General features: G+C 42.8%; 1 long non-coding RNA gene across 1 annotated transcript; it reads right to left on the reverse strand.

Moving 5' to 3' along the window:
* Window positions 1-1,676: 1,676 nt before the first annotated feature.
* On the reverse strand, window positions 1,677-4,269 carry LOC116760698. Its single transcript, XR_004351805.1, has 2 exons — window positions 3,043-4,269; window positions 1,677-1,955 (listed from the first exon to the last, which is right to left on the reverse strand). It is a non-coding gene; the product is annotated as an uncharacterized LOC116760698 (long non-coding RNA).
* Between the last annotated feature and the right edge of the window lie 8,149 nt (window positions 4,270-12,418).

The raw sequence follows: 12,418 nt of genomic DNA on the forward strand, positions 1-12,418 counted from the left end.
CAGTTGCTGTTCATCTTCTCCCTGCAAGGCTGGGGGTCAGCAGCTTTACAGATGAGCGCAGTCCTGGCCGTAAACCCGACCACATTTGTGCAGGGTAACAGAGACAGCCCATTCCTTCCTGCCTTAAATCCTGCTGCTTGCTTCTCCTTACTGATGAATGTCCTTGGTGGCATTTTTTTCCCAGAATAGGGCAGTCTCATCTGTATTAAAAACTTGTTCAGGGCTTCCCTGGTGGCGCAGTGGTTGAGAGTCCGCCTGCCGATGCAGGGGACACGGGTTCGTGCCCCGGTCCGGGAAGATCCCACATGCCGCGGAGCGGCTGGGCCCGTGAGCCATGGCCGCTGAGCCTGCGCGTCCGGAGCCTGTGCTCCGCAACGGGAGGGGCCACAACAGTGAGAGGCCCGCGTAACGCAAAAAAAAAAAAAAAAAAAAAAAAACTTGTTCAGGCAGATGTCCTTTCTCCCCAATGATTTTCTTCACAGCGTCTGAGAACGTGTCTGCGCCGCCTCTCCCGTTACCTTGACATTTTAAAGCCAAATCTCTTTCTAAAAGCATCAAACCATCCTTTGCTGGCATTCAAGTCTCCAGCTTTACAACCTTCCCCTCCCTTTCGCTTAAGTTGTCGTATGATGATTTTGCTTTTTCTCGAATCATTCTTAGATTCTATATAGGTGCACCTTTCTTATGGCAAGCCTGCGCCCGCCTAAAAGCTGCTTTTTTCAAATAAAAAGGTATTTCACAAGAAGTGCAAGGTTTTCTGCCTGCTGGTGTAGCTGCAGTGCCAGCTTCATGGATTTCCTTTCCTTTTTTACATTCATCTTGAAGTGGCGGCAGCTGCAGCTGCGGACCTCACTCTGCGACGCACATCAAGCCATTCAGCTTTTTCTCTTCACGTCTTGCCTTTTCTCTGCGTCTCGGGAGCGCTTGCAGCATAGCCAGGGCACTTCGTGGGTCCCGTGGTGGTGGTCAAGGTTCCTGGTGTTGCGCTAAATACAATGAAATAATCCGCAAGAACCACAAGAGATTGCGATTTACTGGAGAGACCACCTGCTCTGGAGGGGGTGAGCGCACACGGCGTTGTAGGCGGACGCGGGGAATACGCGCGCCGGAAGCAGCAGCAGGGGTGGCTGCAGCATTATTACTGTAGGTGCTACAGTTAATTCATGCAGTGAGGACTTCATACGGCATCTTCACGTTTGCTTCCTTTCTCTGCACTTCAAATGGAGCCATGTGTTGTGTGCCTCAGGTTTGTTTTTTTAAAAAATAAATTTATTTATTTTTGGCTGCATTGGGTCTTCATTGCTGCGTGCGGGCTTTCTCTAATTGTGGCGAGCGGGGGCTACTCTTCGTTGCGGTGCATGGGCTTCTCGTTGCAGTGGCTTGTTGCAGAGCACGGGCTCTAGGCACGCGGGCTTCAGTAGTTGTGGCACACGGGCTCAGTAGTTGTGGTGCATGGGCTTAGCTGCTCCGCGGCATAAGGGATCTTCCCGGACCAGGGACTGAACCCATGTCCCCTGCATTGGCAGGCGGATTCTTAACCACCGCGCCACCAGGGAAGTCCTGTGCCTCAGGCTTGATACGTTTTAGCTTTATATCATAAATTCATGTATGTTTTATGGTAGTAAATGATAAAATAGACTAACATCTACATATGTTTTATGCATTCATGGCACACCTTTTTAATTTTTTCGATATTTGTAAGCCACATGGTGCATCTGTGAGTTTTTTGAAGCTGTCGAAAGTCTCCAAACACTTTTCCAATTTATTGAAAAAAATCCACGTATGAGTGCACCGTGCAGTTCGAACCTGTGTTGTTCAAGGGTCAACTGGGATACTCAAGATGATACACGGTTTCGGGATCCCTTTGCCATACAAACAAGACATCTGGATTAATGCACTGTGCTCCCTTGCCCACGACTGTCAATACTGCATTATAAATTCCTTGGATTACCCACCTCAGTGTGTTACGTTTTTTCGTTTGATTCACTTTTCATTTGCTTTCCCTGCATTATAAATTCCTTGGATTACCCACCTCAGTGTGTTACGTTTTTTCGTTTGATTCACTTTTCATTTGCTTTTCCCTGCATTATAAATTCCTTGGATTACCCACCTCAGTGTGTTACGTTTTTCGTTTGATTCACTTTTCATTTGCTTTCCCTGCATTATAAATTCCTTGGATTACCCACCTCAGTGTGTTACGTTTTTCGTTTTGATTCACTTTTCATTTGCTTTCCCTGCATTATAAATTCCTTGGATTACCCACCTCAGTGTGTTACGTTTTTCGTTTTGATTCACTTTTCATTTTGCTTTCCCTGCATTATAAATTCCTGGATTACCCACCTCAGTGTGTTACGTTTTTTCGTTTTGATTCACTTTTCATTTGCTTTCCCTGCATTATAAATTCCTTGGATTACCCACCTCAGTGTGTTGTTACGTTTTTCGTTTTGATTCACTTTTCATTTGCTTTCCCTGCATTATAAATTCCTTGGATTACCCACCTCAGTGTGTTACGTTTTTCGTTTGATTCACTTTTTCATTTTGCTTTCCCTGCATTATAAATTCCTTGGATTACCCACCTCAGTGTGTTGTTACGTTTTTCGTTTGATTCACTTTTCATTTGCTTTCCCTGCATTATAAATTCCTTGGATTACCCACCTCAGTGTGTTACGTTTTTCGTTTTGATTCACTTTTCATTTGCTTTCCCTGCATTATAAATTCCTTGGATTACCCACCTCAGTGTGTTGTTACGTTTTTCGTTTGATTCACTTTTCATTTGCTTTCCCTGCATTATAAATTCCTTGGATTACCCACCTCAGTGTGTTACGTTTTTCGTTTGATTCACTTTTTCATTTGCTTTCCCTGCATTATAAATTCCTTGGATTACCCACCTCAGTGTGTGTTACGTTTTTTCGTTTGATTCACTTTTCATTTGCTTTCCCTGCATTATAAATTCCTTGGATTACCCACCTCAGTGTGTTACGTTTTTCGTTTGATTCACTTTTCATTTGCTTTCCCTGCATTATAAATTCCTGGATTACCCACCTCAGTGTGTTACGTTTTTCGTTTGATTCACTTTTCATTTGCTTTCCGCCCTAGGATCCGATTCCGCCTCCTGTTTAAGTGGTAGAACGTGACCACACACTCTTCTAGATGTCCGAACTCTTCCTGAAGGCGTGCTCAGGGAAGTCGCTCCCTCCCTCCCATAACTCCTCCCCATTTCTTGTAGCGAATGTCATTGTTTTCTGGTTTATCCTTCATGTGTTTCTTTTTGTAAAGACCAGCAGATACACATATCCTTTATTCCCCTTCGTTCTTCCCGAAGGGCAGTGGCATTCCATACGCTCTTTGTTTTTTTCACATCTCCTGGAGATCTTCTAGAAATCGCTCTGTCTGTTCACAGGGATTTCTCGCATCCTTTGGAACCACAGTACTTCATTATGTGGACGTGCACTAATGCACTCGGTCAACCTCCTGCATGTGGGCATTGAGGTGGTTGCCCATAGTTTGCAACTTCAAATAATGCTACAAAGAACACCCTTATGCATTTGTATTTTCAAATTGTTTGAGGTATATCTTTAGGGCAAATTCCTGGAAGTGGAAATGCTAGGCCAAGGGTAAATGCGTGGTAGCTTTGCTAGGTATTGCCAAATTCCCCTCCACAAGGGTGGTACCATTTCCCATTTCCACAGGGCCCACAGAATATGTTAACCGTTTTCAATCTGCCAGTCTGATGGGTAAGCAGTAGCATCTCAGCATAGTTTTAATCTTCATTTCCCTATGAGTGGAGCTGAATGTCTTCATAGGTTTAAGGGCCATCTGTCTTTGTAAATTGTTTGTAGTTTTTGTCCATTTTCCATTGTATTTTTGGTCATCTCCCCTCACTTTATAAAAATTCTTCAATTAATAGGGGTACTTGCCCTTTATATCCAATATATATTGAAAATAATCTCTCCCCGTCTGTCATTTGAATCTGCTTCCGAAGTCCTTTTCCCATGCAGAATTTTTGTCAATTGTATGCTTTCACGTTGATCAGTCTTTTCTTTACCTGCTCCTAGTTGGGAAGCTTCCCCACTCAGGAGCTCAGCTCTGCCTTCTTTCAGTACTTGTATATTTTCATTTTTGCATGTAGACCTGCTGATCCAGTTGGAGTTTACTTTAAAAAAAAAAAAGAATATTTATTTATTTGTTTATTTGGCTGTGCCCAGTCTTAGTTGTGGCACACAGGATCTTTAGTTGCGGCATGCGGGATCTTTAGTTGCGGCATGTGAACTCTAGCTCCCTGACCAGGGATCGAACCTGGGCCCCCTGCAGTGGGAGCACAGAGTCTTAGCCACTGGACCACAGGGAAGTCCCTGGAGTTTACTTTTGTGTGCAGTGTGCGGGGTAGGCCTAATCGTATCTTTTTCCAAACATACCTTATTAAAGGTACATCTTGGCCTCTGAGATTTGAAGCCACAAACTGAACTTCCACATTTTAAGTTTTGGCAATCATGAATAAAGCTGCTGTAAACACGTGTGCAGGTTTTTGTGTGAACGTAAGTTTCCAACTCCTTTGGGTAAATACTGAGGAGCATGATTGCTGGATCGTATGGTAAGAGTATGCCTAGTTTTTTGTAAGAATCCACCAAAGTGTCATCCCAAGTGGCTGCACCGTGTTGCATTCTCAGCAGCAATGGTGAGAGTTTCCTGTTGCTCCACGTCCTCGTCAGCATTTGGTGTTGTCAGTGTTCTGGATTTTGGCCATTCTCATAGGTGTGTAGTGGTGTCTTGCTTTAATTTGCATTTTGCTGATGACGTATGATGAGGAGCATCTTTTCATATTATTACTTGGCATCTATATGTCTTTTTCGGTGAAGCAGTCTCCCTGCTTTTTTTTTTTTTTGTGGTACGCGGGCCTCTCACAGCTGTGGCCTCTCCCGTTGCGGAGCACAGGCTCCGGGCGCGCAGGCTCAGCGGCCATGGCTCACGGACCCAGCCGCTCCGCGGCATATGGGGTCTTCCTGGACCGGGGCAGGCGGACTCTCAACCACTGTGCCACCAGGGAAGCCCCTTCCTGCTTTTTTAAGCCCCCTTTTTTTTAGTCAGTTTGCTTGTTTTCTTATTGTTGAGTTTTAAGAGTTCTTTGTATATTTTGAATGATAGTCCTTTATCAGATGTCTTTTGCAAATGTTTTCTCCCAGTCTGTGGCTTGTCTTCTCATTCTCTTGACACTGTCAACAGAAGTTTCTAATTTTAACTAAGTCTAGCTATGGATTCTTTCATGGATCGTGCCTTTGATGTTGTACCTAAAAAGTCATCACCACACCCAAGGTCATCTAGGTTTTCTCCTTTGTTATCTTCAAGGAGTTTTATAGTTTCTTTAAGGGATATGGGCCTGCGGTTTTCTTTTCTTGTAATATTTTTGTCTGGTTTTGATATTAGGGTAATACTTGCCTCATAGAAAGAGGAAGTATTCCCTTTGCTTCTATCCCCTGGAAGAGGTTGTAGAGAATTTGTATAATTTCTCCTTAAATGTTTGATAGAATCTACCAGTGCACTCATCTGCCCTGGTGCTTGCTGTTTTGGAAGGTTATTAATTCTTGATTCAATTGCTTTAACCGATAGAGACCTATTCAGATAGTCTACTTCTTGTGTGACTTTTGGCTGACTGTGTCTTTCAAGAAACTGGCCTGTTTTATCAAGGTCATCAAATTTGTGTTCACGGAGTTGTTCACAGCATTCTTCTATTATCTTTTTAATGTCCATGGGATGTCATGATGACTCCTTTCATTTCTGTTGTTAGTAATTAGCATAATTTCTCTTTTTTTTTCTTAGTCTGACTAGAAGCTTATCAATGTTATTAATCTTTTCAAAGAACCAGCTTTGGGCTTCATTGATATTCTCTATTCATTTCCCATCTTCAAATTAATTGATTTCCACTCCGGTGCTTATTTTCTCTTTTCTTCTGCTTATGCTGGACTTCTAGTTCCTTAAGGTGGAAACTTAGATTACTGACTTTACATCTTTCTTCTTTTGTAATATATGCATTGAATGCTGTAATGTAATATATGCATTACATTTTCCTCTAAGCATGGCTTTCACTGCATCCCACGAGTTTTGGTAAGTTGTGTTTCTCATTTAGTTATAATTATTTTAAAATTTCTCTTGAAATCTCTTCTTTGACCCATGTGTTATTTAGAAGTGTGATGTTTTTAATCTCCATGTATTTTCCAGTTACCTTTCTGTTACTGATTTCTAGTTTAATTCCATCATGGTCTGAGAGCTGACATTGTATGAATTTTATTCCTTTAAATCTGTTAAGGTATGCTTTATGGCGAGAATGTGATGTATCTTGGTGAATGTTCCATATAAGCTGGAGATTATGTGTATCCTGTTGCCATTGGACAAAGTAGTCTGTCGATGGCCAATTGACTGATGGTGTTCTTGAGTTCAACTATGTCCTTACTGATTTTCTGTCTGCAGGATCTGACCATTTCTGAGTGTTGTTGAAGTCTCCAATTATGACAGTAATTCATCTATTTCTCTTTGTAACTCTATTAGTTTTTGCCTCATATAGTTTGACACACTGTTAAGGCACATACACATTAAAGGATTATTATGTCTTCTTGGAGAATTGACCCCTTTATCATTACAGAATACCCTTCTTTATCTCTGATAACTTTCCCTGTTTGGAAGTCTGCTGTCTGAAATGTGGCTACTCCTGCTTTTCCTTTGACTAGTGTTATCATGGTATACTTTCCTCCATCCGTTTACTTTTAATCTATATGGGTCTTTATATTTGAAGTGGATTTCTTGTAGATAACATATAGTTGGGTCATGCTTTTTTAATCTACTCGGACAATCTTTTAATTGAGCATTTTATATGATTCCATTTTCTCTTCTTTTTTAGCATATGGGTTATACTTCTGTACTTTTTTTTCTTAGTGGTTGCCCTAGGAGTTGCAATGTATTATATATTTACAGCTAATCCAAGTCAATTTTCAAATTATTGGGTTGGCCAAAAATATGCACAGAAAACCCGAATGAACTTTTTTGGCCAAGCCAATACTATGCCACTTCTGTTGTAACGTGCAGACTTACAGTTCCTCTCTCTGATCACCTGTATCATTGTTGGCACTCATTCCACTTATATAGCAGCTACACACAAACACACACACACACATATACGTATATATATATACATCATATATATTCATACATGTATAAGCATACAGAATTGAATATATTGTTGGTATTATTGTGAACAAACTGTTAATTCCTAGATCAATTAAGAATTTAAAAATTAATTATTCCTTCTTTGAGGCTCTTCCTTATTTTATGTAGATCCAAGTTTCTGACCTGTATCATTTTCCTTCTCTCTAAAGAACTTCCTTTAACATTTCCTGCCCAGGCAGTCTACTGGCCACAAATTCCCTCGACTTTTGTTTTTCTGAGAAGGTCTTTATTTCTCTTTCATTTTTAAGAATAATTTCAAAGGGTATAGAATTCTAAGTTGGTGGGGTTTTTTCTCTCAACACTTTAAATATTTCAGTCCACTTTCCCTCTTGCTTTTGCACGATTTCTGAGGAGTCAGTTGTAGTTCTTATCTTTGTTATTTTGTAGGTAGGGTATTCCCCCCCCTCAACCCTGCCGGTTTTCTTGAGGTTTCTGTCTTTGATTTTCTTTAGTTTAAAAATGATACGTAAAGGTGTAGATTTTTTTGTTTTATTTATTGGCATTTATCCTGCTTGATGTTCTCTGAGCTTCCTGTTTTGGTTGTCTGACATTTCAGTTGCGGAAATTGTCAGTCGTTATTTTAAATCTTCTGTTTCTTCCTCTTTGTTCCTTCCAATATTCCTATTATACAAGTTACACCTTATGTAATTGTCCATAGATCTTGGACATTGTTTTTTCCAGTCTTTGTTCTCCCTGCTTTTTGCCTTTTCGAGGATTCTACTGAGACATCCTCTAGCTCAGAGGTTCTTTCCTCAGCCATGTCCAGTCTGCTAATAAGCCCACCAAAGGCTTCACTTCTGTCAGTGTTTCTTTATCTCAAGCCTTCCTTCTCAGCTCTTTTCGGGGAGTTCGACTCTCTGCTCGCATTGCCCCATCTGTTCTTACATGTCGGTCTACTTTATCCATGAGAGCCCTCAGCATATTGAACTTAATGGTTTTAAATTCCCAGTCTGATAATTCCAACATCTCTGCCATATCTGGTTCTGAACCTTGCTCTATCTCTTCAAATTGTGTTTTTTGCCTTTTACCTGTGTAATTTTTTTCCTGGTAGCCAGACATGATGTACTGGGTGAAAGGAACTGCTATAAATAGGCCTTAATAATGTGGAGGTGAGGTGTGGGAGAGGGGACGCCTTCTACGGTCCTGTGATCAGGGCCTCAGTTCTTTTACTGAGCCTGTGCCTCTGGACTGTGAACTTCACAAGTGTTTCTCAGTCCTTTATCTCCCCTTGGTTGGGACGGGCTGCCCAGAGAGGCTGGAGCCTGGGCATTTCCCTTCCCCTGGTCAGTTAGGCTCTGATAACACCCCAGCAGGTCAGGCTCTGGTTAACAAGTTTCCCTTGAGAGCAGCCTTGTTAAGGGGAGCAGAGTGCTCTGTCGCGGTAGGAAATGGTTCCTTCCCTCCCCTGCAGAAAGCTTGAGGGGGCTTTGCTGATATTTATTGGGAACCTGCTCAGGCTCCAGGGGGTACATCTCACAGTCATTGTGTGGGCTCCTCATGACTGGGTCCCCGGTTTTTTTTTTTTTTTTTTTTTTTTTTTTTGTGGTACGCGGGCCTCTCACTGTTGTGGCCTCTCCCGTTGCGGAGCACAGGCTCCAGATGCGCAGGCCCAGCCGCTCCGTGGCATATGGGATCCTCCCAGACCAGGCCACGAACCATGTCCCCTGCATTGGCAGGCGGACTCTCACCACTGCGCCACCAGGGAAAGGCCCCCCCCCCCCCCATAGGTTTTAACTCTCACAGTTGCTGACAACTTTGAGTCTCCTGAAATCCATCAACTGCAGTTTAAGTTTTTCTGCCCCAGAACTGGTTTCTCCAGGCCAGGTTGCACTCCTGACTCTCTACTCTGGTAAACCATGATTCACTGTACTTGCCTGTCTCCCCAGTCTTGGGTGCAACAGTTTGACTTGTGTCCGCCAGGAAGAGTTTTGATTTTTCAGATTGTTCTGCTTTTTACTTGTTAGGATGGAGTTGCAATTTCCAAGCTCCTCACATGCAGATATCAAAACTGGAAGTATATATATATGTGTGTGAATGTGTATATATATAATTTTTTTTTTCTTTTTTAACGTATTAGTCTCTTAAACATGGGGGAGAAAAAAACCAAAAGTGGAGTTACAACGCACTTCACAATACTAGGTTTTGTAGCTGCGTATATATTTACCTCTCTGAACACTTTATTTCTTCACATGGCTTTGAGTCACTGTCTGATGTCCCTTCATCTCACCTGCAGGGCTCCCTTTGAGCATTTCTTGCAGGGCAGGTCTAGTGGTCACTAACTCCCTCAGCTTTTGCGTATCTGGGATTGTCTTAATTTCTCCCTCGTTTTATTTTTGGCTGTGTCACGCGGGAATACAGGATCTTAGTTCCCAGACCAGGGATCAAACCCATGCCCCCTGCAGTGGAAGTGTGGCCGTCTTAACCACTGGACTGCCAGAGAAATCCCTCTCCCTCATTTTTGAAGGATAGTTTAGCCAGATATAAATTCCTGATCAACAATTTTTTTTTCTCTTAGCACTTTGAATATATCAGCCCACTGTCTTCTGGGCTCCAAGGTTTCTGGTGAGAAATCTGCTATATCTATTGATGATCCTTGTGTGTGGTGAGTCACTTCTCTTGATGCTTTCAAGATTCTCTGCCTTTCGACAGTTTGATTATATAACGTGTCTCAGTGTGGGTCTCTTTGAGTTCATCTACTTGAAGTTCATGAGCTTCTTGGATGTTTATATTTGTGTCTTTCATCAAATTTGGGAAGTTATCGGCCATTATATCTTCACATATTCTTTCGGCCCCCACCCATAGCTTCTTCCTCTGGGACTCCCACAGTACGTATGTTGGCTTGCTTAGTGGTGCCCACATATCCCTTAGCTCTGTTCACTTTTCTTCAATCTTTTTTCTGTTTCTCAAACTTGATGATTTCCATTGTACTATATTCAGAGTTGCTGATTCTTTATTCATTCTGCTTAAATCTGCCTTTGAATCTTTCTAGTGACAATTTCCATCTCAGTTGTACTTTTCAGCTCCAAATTTCATTTTGGTTTTTTAGGTTTTCTATGTCTTTATTGATATTTCCACCTTTTTCATACATTATTTTCTTGACTTTCTCCATGTCCTATGTAGTTCTTTGAGCATCTTTAAGACTGCTGTTTTAAAGTCTCTGTCCAGTATATCCACCATCAGGTCTTTTTGCAGGGAGAGACTGTTGAATTATTTTTTTCCTTCGGGTAAATAGTATTTTGACCATACTTTCCTGTTTCTTTGTATGCCTTGCGACTTTTTTGTTGTGCACTGGACATTTTCATTTAACAATTTGGTGACTCTGGAAATCAGATTCTTCCTCTTCCCTAGGCTTTGTGCTTTCCCTAGGTTTTGTTTTTGTCTTTGTGCCAAGGGTCAGCCTGAGGCGTAAAGTTAATGTCTTCTTAAGTGTTTTCTGAGCCGTTCCCTGGGCACAAGTAGTCACATTCTAATTCTCCCCGTATATGCAGTTATTTTTATATGTCCTTAGTCTTTAATGTCTGGCTCCTGAAAGGGGAAAAGCAAAAAATACAGGGGATTAAAAAAGGGCTCTGGGGACTGCCCTGGTGGCGCAGTGGTTGGGAATCCACCTGCCAAGGCAGGGGACACGGGTTTGATCCCTGGTCCAGGAAGATCCCACATGCCGCAGAACAACTAAAGCCGTGCACTGCAACTACTGAGCCTGTACTCTAGAGCCCGTGAGCCACAACTACTGAGCCCATGTGCCATAACTACTGAATCCCGTGTGCCTAGAGCCCGTGCTCCACAAAAAGAGAAGCCACCGTGATGAGAAGCCCACGCACCGCAACGAAGGGTAGCCCCCACTCGCCGCAACTAGAGAAAGCCCGTGCGCAACAATGAAGACCCAATGCAGCCAAAAGTAAATAAATAAAAATATTTTTTTAGAAAAAGGGCTCTGGCCCTTTAAATCCCCTGGAAGACACTCGAGGAGAGGCAGGGGGGTCTTGCAACAATGCAGGGGTGCGGGGTTGGGGTCGGTACAACAACAATGGCGTCTGCCTCTTTCTCTGCACCTGTGAGATCAGAAGCAGTGATGAGCTATCAGAGCACAGATCCCCAGTATCTGGAGGACAGGGTCCTTTCTTTCCCCGCCCTGGCTCCTGTAAGCTGTGTGCAAGCTGCTCCAGGACCCATGCTCAGCTGCCTGCCAGGTGGCTGGGGCTGGGGGTGGGGCGCTGCCACCCTGCAAGTCTCCCCTGGGGGTTACAAGCCTTCTGTATTCTCCAGCGTTCCCGACAGTTACGGCAGACCGGTTCCGGCAGGGGATGGGGACTTGCGGTGCTCCTACTGCGCCATCTTCCCAGACCCTTTCTCGTTCTGACACTAATGGATTTGTCTTAATTGAACTATAACTGACATACGATGTAGGTATACCACAGTGATTCGATATTTTTATACGTTATAAAAACGATCACAGTAAGTCTAGCTACCATCTGTCACCACACCAAGCTTTTCCAGTATTACTGACTATACGCCCTATGCTGTACATTACAACCTGGTGGCTCATTCTGTCAATGGAAGTTTGTGCCTCTTCCTCTCCCTCACCTGTTTCACTCATCCCTCATCCTCTCCCTTCAGGAAACTACCAGTTTATTCTCTGTACCTATGAGTGTGTTCCTGTTTCATTTTGTTTTTAGATTCCACATTTGCGTGAAATCATGTGGTATTTGTCTCTCTCTGTCCAACTTATTTCACTTAGCATAACACTCTCCAGATCTATCCATTTTGTTGCAAATGGCAAGATTTTTTTATGGCTAAGTAATATTCCATTGTGTGTGTGTGTATATATATATATATATATATATATACACACCATATCTTCTCTATCCGTTCATCTGTTGATGGACACTTGGGTTGCTCCCATATCTTGCAATCATAAATAATGTTGCTATGACATGGGGGAACATATATCTTTTCAAATTAGTGTTTTTGCCTTCAGAAGAATATCCAGGAGTGGGATGCTGGGTCATACGGTAGCATGTGATGTTTTGAGGAGCCTCCATACTCTTTTCCACAGCGGCTGCTCTTCCCCTCCAGCACCACAGGCTGCACAGCACTCGCTCTGAACACAAGGCCCGGAGAGTTCTCATACATCACTGCCGCTATCAGAAATGCTGTTGTAAGAATTACTCCTCCACTTCCCCTGGGTCCCACCTGGGGCTAA

This window comes from Phocoena sinus, chromosome 10 (genome assembly GCF_008692025.1).
Source record: "Phocoena sinus isolate mPhoSin1 chromosome 10, mPhoSin1.pri, whole genome shotgun sequence".
Lineage (NCBI taxonomy): Eukaryota > Metazoa > Chordata > Mammalia > Artiodactyla > Phocoenidae > Phocoena > Phocoena sinus.